The sequence below is a fragment of the Mytilus californianus genome, unplaced genomic scaffold, assembly GCF_021869535.1.
Source record: "Mytilus californianus isolate M0D057914Y unplaced genomic scaffold, xbMytCali1.0.p SCAF_5, whole genome shotgun sequence".
NCBI classification, from domain to species: Eukaryota; Metazoa; Mollusca; class Bivalvia; order Mytilida; family Mytilidae; genus Mytilus; species Mytilus californianus.
In genome coordinates, this window is record NW_026262701.1 from 67394888 (window position 1) to 67405863 (window position 10976).

Consider the following 10976-nt stretch of genomic DNA (forward strand, 5'->3'; position numbering starts at 1 on the left):
TTTTCTTTTATGTGTTTAAAAACAAATCTAATGAGATATTCAAGATTATACTCACGAACATATGACCAACACGTAATGGTACCATTTTGAAACTGATAATTTACTATATATTTTACCATTTTATTTTATAATAGTAGATGCATATGAGAAATAACAAAAGATCCATTGTACATATCATAATTTTTACTCGACTAACCGGAAACTAATGATATGAAAAGGGACCTTTGTCTCTTTTGATAAAGATATATTTTCTAGCAAAACTAAAAAGTTATAATTGTTTAAAAATATTGTTTTTTTTTCAATGCCAGTCTCCGAATTTGAAGTTTTTCAAATTCCTTTCAAAATTGTTTTAAAAAAGATACTTAACGGAAAACAAGATAATCCTTACATGGTTACGTGTCTGTATACTTTATTTGTATGAATTAAAAGCTTTTAAATGCTCCTTATATATACCTTTATACCCTTACGTGTAAATATGTACTTTGTTTTTCTAGTAAGTGATGTTTATATGAAAATATATTGGAAATTCAGAAGTGTGCACAATATTTCTTAATAGCTGTTATATATAAAAAATCTATACAAACTAAAGAAACAGCATTGATTGGGTCATTTGTGATATCAACATGCGTCATTTCGTAAAGAGAAGTTTTGAAAAGGCAATGTTTTTTAGGCCAGTCTATTCCGAGAATATTATTTGTATTTTCAAATAGTCTTTAAGAGATCACTAGACAACATAATAAATAATACGCACATTTTTATATGTTTCTGTTTGTGTACATTTAACAATGAGTGAAAGGAAATGGTCTAAGTTGGATTAGTATTGGTTATAGGCAACACAATAGAAGAAGGGCGAAACATACCAAAAGGGACATTCAAACTCATAAATCGAAAACAAATTGACAATGTCAAAACACAAAAAGGACGAAAAGACAAACAACAGTACGAAAAAAACATAGAAAACTAAAGACTGAGCAACACGAACCAACCAAAACCGGGGGTGATCTCAGGTGCTCCGGAAGGGTAAGCAGATCCTTCTCCACATGTGGCTCCCGTCATGTTGCTTACATAAGTATAAACCCGGTGATAAGTCTTATTCGGTAGGTCACATTCGAGGAAAAGAGAACGGGATTGTGGTAACTACATTAAGAACATATCCGTCATCTGTAAAACAGAAATTCTATAACGGTCAACCAACTCGTGATGGTATCCGTAAAATTATCGAAAGGATGATTTCAACTTTACCACTTGGAACTTTTGGTTCATAGGCTTCCTTGTTAGCAGCGATCCTCTATCAATAGGAATATTGATAGGAAATGCAAGTTTTTGAATATCAATTGGGAGCTATTTACTCCATATGCAGGCACTGCTGGAATGTTGCTACATAGAAATGAAAAGTTCACAATTAGGAAAGCTGAAATTATCTTTTTTGTCGTAATATTTTGTTCTCAACCAATCGTCATTGTCAATTTTTAGATGTAAGTCAGAATATAAGGCCGATTTATTTGTATCTGTTGTATCCTGTATTTCAAGTCCGATGGGATAGATGCGTTCAACATAGTCACCAAAATTTTAATTATTTGGGGAGAGAACATCATCTATATAGCGGAACGTAAAGTTAAAGGATAAGGCTAGCTTCTTTTCATTCTTCCTAAGAAGCTCCCGTATGAAATCAGCATCTTATGAATAAAGGAACAAGTCGACATGAAGAGGATCACAGTTGGTTCCCACGGGAATGTCGATTATTTGTTGAAAAACACGTCTTTCAAACGTAACAAATATGTTGTCAATCAAGAAATCAAACATCTTGATGATGTCAATTTCAGAGAATTTTAAGTTTGAATCAGAGTGATTTTTTTACATAGTACGATTTACCCCTCTCTCAGACAAGATATTTGTATCTACGTTGGTCATTCTTTATGAAACAATGCAGGACCAATTCTTTCATTTGTCGTTTAGTTTGGAATAGGCATACATGTGTAAAGGGTAGAAAAACAAATGTTTTAAAACTATTGCAATACGAAAGAGACTTATATGTTATGTACTCTAGCAGATCTTTGGATAATTTTACTATCCACATCTGACTCAAGCCGCCTCTAGAATAGGTAGTTTAATAATAACTTTGATTGCTGATAAAATCTATATAATCTAGAAAGAGGTTTCGTGAAGCACACGGAAGGCAATATAACATTGTTTGTAAGGGCATTTATGTAGTTTAGCATCGATGTAGCATAATGTTTATGATAAAGTGTTATGAAAATAAAATTTGTTTTACCCAGGATGTTTTTGCTATTCCTTTATACCGATATAAATGCACTAAGACGGAACAAAAGAATAACCATATTCAAAAGAATTGTATTGTTCCTGTATGTTATTGAGAAAAATAATGTGTTTTAGGGATTAAAGTTTTACAACATTGCCTGTCCCGTAAACCCCAGACCCCACCTAGATAAATAGCCGTTCCCTTATACACGAATGTAACTTATTTTTGTTGAATGGGTGTTTTTGTTTTCGTTTAACGAAGAAGTCTTTTTGTTTTTAAGGGTTTCGGTACACTTAATAACATTAACGACACAAACTGTTTTACTGAACCAGATACGTATTTCGCCATAAATGTCTCTTCAGTGATGCTCGATGCCAAACTATTGAAAACCAAAACTTATACAAACGTTGAAAAGCTGATAAAACCAAAAAGTACCTTAAGTTAAATTCACATTTTTGTCGTTAATCAAATGACATTGACTGGCTTACAAGATGGACTGAATTATAATGTAGCTGTAAAACAAAACCAGAAAATACTAATTATGGATTTGATTAACGTATTGATTTAAAAACAATCAAATTGTCAGATATTGAATGCTTGTAATGAAAAATATCCAATAGACTAAGTAGTAACTTTTAGTTATAAAAGTTCAATTTGATGGTTTTAAACTAATGACCAACAACTGTTACAGTTGATCCCGTCTACTTTTTGTTACCGAAGGGCTTAACCATTAATAACAGAAGATTTTAGAAATGTCCACAGGAGTTTTTTTCACAATTTATTACTTAGCAAAAAAACCAGCTGTAACAGTTGTTGTTAGTTTGGTACATAGAATTTGAGAATATTTGTAAAATCAATTTATCAATAAAATCACAATTTCCAAATAGTTATCATTATGACAGAGAGTAAGAATGTTTAAGGAAATTACAAATGAAATGGATACTATTGGCAACTTTGCCTGATGAAATTGACATTTACCATCATACTCAGAAAAAGAAAAACCTAAACGAGCTTCTCCTTTTGCCATCTACATTAGTGAACTAAGTTTTTGGCTACAAGGAAGATATTCTATTGTCTCTGTTAAAACAGCTTCAACCCCGTTATTTTCGAGAGGGTGGGGGAGTTCGTGTAGCTCAAGGTTTTGTACAACGTATAGTGTTTTTTGAACTTATGTTAGTCATTTTGTTTTTGTCTGGGCATGGTTCGACTTATTGTTTTTCATCCTTTTTTAATTTGAAGGTTGTCCATCACTGTAGCGTCTTTACAGGTTATTCAAATCAGTGACAACTACTGTAAAAGATGATGAAAAAACGTGGTTTTTGAAGTAGAAATTTCTTATAAAGGTTTGTATGCTATCATTATTTATAAAATGTTCCATCAAAAACCAGCACAGAAAACAATACTTTATTATTTCAAAGATAAAACTACAACTGTCATTTTTTCATATACATCACACATATAGTCCTGCTAGTCAAGTTATAATTGGCGCATCGAAAACAATAACACGCTTAATTTTGAATAGAATTTCAAGATACTGATGGATACCACCATGCCAATAAAGCGCGAGGCAGATTATCCTAAATCGGACAGTTTATCTGAATGGATCAAATATTTTTAGTACATGCATTCAAAAGCGCATTGAAAACTACAGTGTACCAGGGGCACACATTTTTCTAACCTGTATATAACTGAGCTAGGAATTCGCCGCATATCTAGTAACTCTTTCACGAAAAGAGAAAATTTTAGAAAATCCCGAACCGGTCCTTCTCTCCTGGGGTACATGTATCACAGAGGACGATGTAAATCTATTTAATGGTCTTTTACTGGATACTTAACTTAAAAAAAAAATGTTATTAACGGTATAAAGCTGTGTCATCAAGGTGGTCTACTAAAAAACGTCCAAAATGCTTACCACCTATTAAAGAACAAGATGGGCTTTATGAACATTGTAATGAGGTGTATTCAAACAGCCTTGGCAATTAGATGTGGTTTCTGTAAAATTGTATTCGTTATATAATTTTTTTATAGGTCTACTCGAAAATCAATCTCATTCTTTACAATTTTGCAGTAATATCAAAATTCTGACCTTTCTACGCTTTACACTATTGTTTACTGTGACCATTTGAAAGATCAACTACATCGTCTAATTAAGGAGCTGTTTTTCTTTTTTGGAGCATATGCGATTTCCTCAGTTTTTGTGAGTCACCTTGATTTGTATCTTTTTAATCGAATAATGAGATATGAACATCGGTTAACTACAGTTGACTTAACAAAACTAGTGATTAAAAGTATATCAATTGATAAAGGATTTTTTTTATAAGGATTAAGTCTGGTCACTCATTGAGACAAAAGGGGGATGTGGTCAGGACCTAAACACAGATAAAAAGATATTCTTGAACCATTCAGGAAATTTCAAACTCCTAGGTATTCAATATTGTTTGTCATAGTTGATACATGTATAGACAATTACCTAGAAAATATTAAAAAAGTTAAATCTCTTTTAAGTGATTGGTTCTTAAGAAATATTACTATATGTGGACAAATTATAGTCCTGAAAACTCTTGCCCTATCAACTCTAATATAATGTTTTACTGTTTTACCAGATCCATCCATATATTTTGAAGGAGATACAAGCTATGATATACAGATTCGTTTGTGACGGTAAAAAGGACAAATATTAAAAGAAATTCACTTTTGTCAAATATTATGGAAAATGAGGGATTCTATAATTTTCAGGATTTAAATTAAAATTCTAATAATGAAACACCATTCATAATTCAATTTCAACCTAAAGATAGTCTTTTACAAAAATGTAACTGCTATAAAAACAGTTTACAAAATATCAAAACCGTTTATATATTTTTTTTCTAGACAATATAAAGGAACCGCATCTCGCATATAAGAGAAATGGAAAACAAAACTGGAAATCGATATCCTGGCTGTAGAATGGAGATGCTTTTTTTAGTCTTTCTTTACCTATAACTGAAGATCTCACATTAAGGGCATTTCAATGTAGATAACTCCATAGAATTCTAGGAACAAATACTTTACTTATGAAACGTAAATATAGTGAAACAGAATTGTGCTCCTTTTTGTACAGAAACAAAAGAAACATATGCACAAATCTCTTTTGAATATAAATATGTTTGAACTTTCTGGCACAATCTTTTTCAAAAGTTGGTAGAGGTACATAATATAAGCTTTCATCCAACTTTATCAAGTATAATCTTATGTATTAATTATCATGTATTCAAAGATATATTGTACACATGTTTTTTGATATTCAAGAGATATGTTTACTTAAATCTAAAATTCCATCTGTTATTGAAGCAAATGAATGGCGTAGATATTATTATAGGATTTACATGGCCTCTATGAATTTGTGCTCGACCAATATAGCAAATAAAATAAAAGAAAATGGTCAAATATTGCTAATATTATATAATGAAAAAAAAAGCTTAAGGATGATAAATTGAATTATTGACTTATCTATTGAGATAATGATTCTTTACCATATTACATTTATGAGTTATTGCAAATTTTTGGTACATCTTTATTTGTAAATGAGACTTGAAAATGATATGAAAATAAAAACATAAATTACAAAATAAACTGTCTGGTCACTCATTAACATCTACGATCTCAATAAAGCAATGCCTGATCTTTCACTACCAATTTTTATTTAAAATTATCTTAGAACTTAGAACTGTATTAACCCAGTTGCAGGTTTCTGCAATACATGAGATACACAATCCTACTTATCTGAACTTTTTGAAGAAAAAGAGTAAAAAATTCAGTCTGTGGTTAAAGTTTTCTCTTGGAAATCAATAACTGTCATCATAACCATCATAAAATTTAATGAAACATATACTTTCTCTTGATCAAAAGATAGTATCAAGAGCAATATTTTGAAAATTTTGTATTTTTTTGACATATTTTACAGATTTGACTTAGTTTTTTTCAACAGTACACTTTCCGTTTTGAATTTTCCTTGGAGTTCGGTATTTTTGTTATTTTACTTTTTTACTATCGAAGACAGTCGTGTAGATGACCAGTCACTGTGTTTGTTGTCTCACTTTTCGTATAGCTTTTTATAATTTTCCAAAGTCACAAGAATCATGTGTACAGTGCTATAGAATTGAAACTGCTATTGCTTTCCTCCTCATTTTGATTAAAAAAAAGAACCTTTCAATTGGCTTGGATTTGTAAATCGTGCATTTTTTGTCTGTTGTCGTCGTGTTTCCAAGACTTTAGCTTTCAGTGTAGTATTTTGTGGACTTGTTTATTTTTTCGTGGTCTTTTGTATTTTGTCATTGTGTTGTCAGATTCTCTTTGATTTATGAGTTTTAAATGGTATCTGTCGCCTTTGTTTATTTGTTAAATTGATATTTTCAAATTTGAAAATGAAAAAAGTATTAACAAAAAAACTGAACTCCAAGGTTATTTCAAAGGGGAAGTCCATTAAACCAGACAAAATCAAATTTTAGACTATTTCAACCAACAGAACATTCATGACTTGGTAAAGGCATTTCGGAAGTAAATGGTGGGTTAAACCTAGTTCTATAGCAACCTTAATCTCCCACTTGTATGACAGTTGATTATAGTTCTATTATTATATTGACAAAATTGTGTGAGCAAGTATCCCCTCTCCCCAAAAAAAAAATTAAAAAATTCTAAACTAAATGATACTACAAACAAACATAAAAGAGTCATATTTACAAATGATGTTAATGAACCATGATTTATTTTATAACACCCATCGTGTTGCTTAAATCAGTACAAACCCGGTAATAAGTCTAACTCGTTTAGTCACATTCGAGGAAAAGAGGACAGGTTGTGATTACGACAATTGGAAAAAAGTAAGATAACAATAAAAACGAACTCTAAGGAAAAAATTGTTCCTTCGACACGTACGCGCCACACTGATTTCGGACCCATATTCTAGTTTTAAGTGGTAAATAGGTGAATTAAGTTGTATTATTCAACGAAAAGGTTCAACGCATTTGTGTAACAGAATAAATACAATAGTTATCAAAGGTACCAGGCTTATAATTTGATACGCCAGACGCGCGTTTCGTCTACATAAGACTCATCAGTGACGCTCAGATCAAAATAGTTAGAAAGCCAAACAAGTATAAAGTTGGAAGAGCATTGAGGACCCAAAATTCCAAAAAGTTGTGCCAAATACAGCTAAGGTAATCTATTCCTGGGATAAGAAAATCCTTAATATTTCGAATAATTTATACTTTTGAAAACAGTTACAACCTTTATCAAGAATTATATGACCCTTACAAGATTATGAAAGATTTTTTATTTTATAAGCTTTACAGTAAAATTTGGTGTAAATCACTTCTATGTGAACGCTATCCCTGCAATTTGAACCACACTTGAAGTGTTCATACATCTATAGCTTTCCAGTTTTTGGTTTTGTGCCTTTCTGATGGGTATTAATCCAGAAAAAACACTTCCGTCGCACCAAATTTATAAAGTGTTTTTCCATTCGATTTTCTAGCACTGAATCGATACAGGACTGGTCGGCTGTTTGTCCCCGAGAGTATCATCATTTCAATAGTCAGTGCGTCCGTACTGACATGATTTTAAACATACATTATATAAATTTTCCGTTGATAATTTATAAATTTATAAAACACCAACTATCTCAGGCAAAATCGACTTTTGGTGGATTTTGCTTTTTTAATGTCCCTTTGGTCGTAAAGCTCCTTAGGTGTTGGAGTATAAATATATCCCTGGCTTTCAAAGTTTTGGGTTTGACCTTTCCTGATGAAGGTAAATCCAGAAAAGCGCTTCACACGCTCCAACTTCATAAAGTGTTATTTCACATACTCTCAACATTTGGATTATAATAAATTAGAAGTTTTGACCAGTTCATGTCTTTGAACTTCAATACATTAATTGATCAAAACTTTATAGATCTGAACATGTTGTGATTATTGAAATATATCATCAATTATATAGCAATAAACTGGTAAATGTACACTGTATATAAAAGAGCCATTAGAAATTGATAGTCATGGAAAGTAAGTTAGCAAAATGAAAAAGACATTCCATTTTTCGTAAAGAGGTAGGGCCATTTTCCCGTGAGTTTTAATCATTTGATTAGCTAGGTAAATCATGTTTTTAAATAGCCCCATAGATACTAATTATAGTATATGAAAACACGTCACATCATCTATTTTCATACCTTGAACAGGTATTCCTACAATAATCAAGGCCAAGACTATTGATTTTTTTTGTGTATCAAAACCAATATTGTAAATGCCCGTGAGGAGCATTAAAATATGAATTGTCAACTAAAAGATATTCAAAATTAGTTTTGTATTAAAAAAACATGGTGCTTCAGTTAGCGTGTTAATGTTGGTAGGTGATTTGTAGCGTACACGTATTTCACAGCTTTGTTTAACTTAAAACTAACAAAATATTAAACAAGAATGTGTCCATAGTACACGGATGCCCCACTCGTACTATCATTTTCTATGTTCAGTGAACTATAAAATTGGGATAAAAACTGTAATTTAGCATTAAAACGAGAAAGATAATAGTATCATAGGGATCATGTGTACTAAGTTTCAAGTTGGTTAGACTTCCACTTCATCAAAAACTACCTTGACCAAAAACTTTAACCTGAAACGGGACAGACGGACGAACGAACAGACGAACGAACGAAGGGACGGACGGACAAACGAACGAACGGACGCACAGACCGAAAAACTGAATGCCTCTAAGTGGCGCCTAAATAAGGGGGTTAAATATAAATACAAGAAACATTTAATAATCTAATAATCTGATATAAATCAGCTAATCTAATTCAAGATCGGTCTCTGTTTTAATGCCAAGAAGCAAAAAAATATCGGACGCATTTAACTGGGATGTTGTTTTCCTCAATCTAGATGTATCTATATCTATACACTGTTACAGCTTTTAAGGTTTACCGTCTATATGAACCGGACAACAGCTTACACCAGTTGGTACTAGAACGGCTTGTGTAACAAACACATGTAATCTGGTCTTTTCTGCATGGCATTGTACCAAATGGATCGACCCTATGTTGTGATACAGATTCAACACTTTCTTGATGTTTTACCTACAGTCACGATTGGTAGTGTAATTGATTTTTTCTGTGGTGTTGTTTCATTTTCTGATGACCTAGGTTCCGGTGTAGGGATTGTGGTACAATGTAACAATGCCAGTACTAGTATCTACACAGTTGGTGGATTGGCGATAAAATTACTATTTGCATTTGTTACATATCGTACCATTTTCTAAAACGTTCTTGTTCAAGATTTAGAAAAAATATTTTTGTTGTTTTGAAATTTTTCTGCTATGGCCTTTTTTCGTTATGTGTATAACACACACAACATTTGGGCTTCATTGCTATATAATCAATTCTCGTGTTATTGGTTATGTACTAGCACCTCCTTTAGTGTGACTCTTTGAATTAAACAAACATTCGGAAAAATGTGATAGAAACATAACATTTTAATATTTCAACATAAAAAATGAGAAAAATTAGCGTGAGATTTGAACCCCATCTTAAAAACAATCCATTATTTACAGTTTTAAGCGCTACGGATGGAGCAACAGCGACTCTTGAAAACAAAGTCGATATTAAGCTACTATATAGGTAAAATTTAGTGATGTTCCACTTTTTAGTAAAAAAGTTGTTTTTTAGGGATTAAAGGCACACTAAACCAATTTCATTTTTGAGGGGAAAAGTTGTATAAATTACAACAACAACAAAAAACATAACTTTGTTTTGGTTTGAAGTGTCCTTCTAGGGGGATTCGCTGTTTTTCCAACCTAAAAACACGGTAAATTCCGCATATTTGACTTTCATCCTTTTTTGGAGGTTAAATTAACTATTTTCCAGACATAACATAATACATAAAAATCGAGATATTGACCAAAAAACATTTTTTTTTCATGTTTTTATCGTAAATTTTATTCTTTCAGCACTTTTTGAAATTGGCCCTTCTGTGAAAAAATTTCAGAGGAAATTGGCCCTACCTCTTTGTTTTGCTCACACATTGTGGTCAATATAATGGAATTCTTTGCGACTGTCATACAAGTGAGAGGTTTAGCTAGCTATAAAACCAGGTTTAATCAAACATTTTCTACATAAGGAAATGCATGTACCAAGTCAGGAATATGACAGTTGTTTTCCATTCGTTTGATGTGTTTGAACTTTTGATTTTGCCATTTGATAAGGTTTTTTCCGTTTTGAATTTTCCTTGGAGTTCGTTTTTTTTTTTGTTATTTTACTTTTTATGTATGAAAATTACAGTGAAAAATATGATATAAACATTTTGAAAATTCGCCAATCAGCATTTCATATATGCATTTGTTTTCACACTTGGTCCAATGAAAAAACATTTCTATGTCTTTTGTATACAGTAAACACATGCATCATATGTAAGTTTTGCATAATGGACAATAGTAGAAATGCATTTTAAAATTTAAAAAGTAAAACCTTTTATATCATCAGTTAAAACGGTTATAAAACTATATTTTTTCGGTAAAAATACAAACACGTTGACCCCATTATACATTACTTTGTAGATCATTAACAATTCCGTTCTGACAGATGACAGAATATTTCTAAGCAACAATCTTAATGTACTATGACAATGTAACTTCTATTCTATCGGATCCTCCTCATGAACAAATTCCATCCTTTTATAAAAAAAAACTTTTGTCC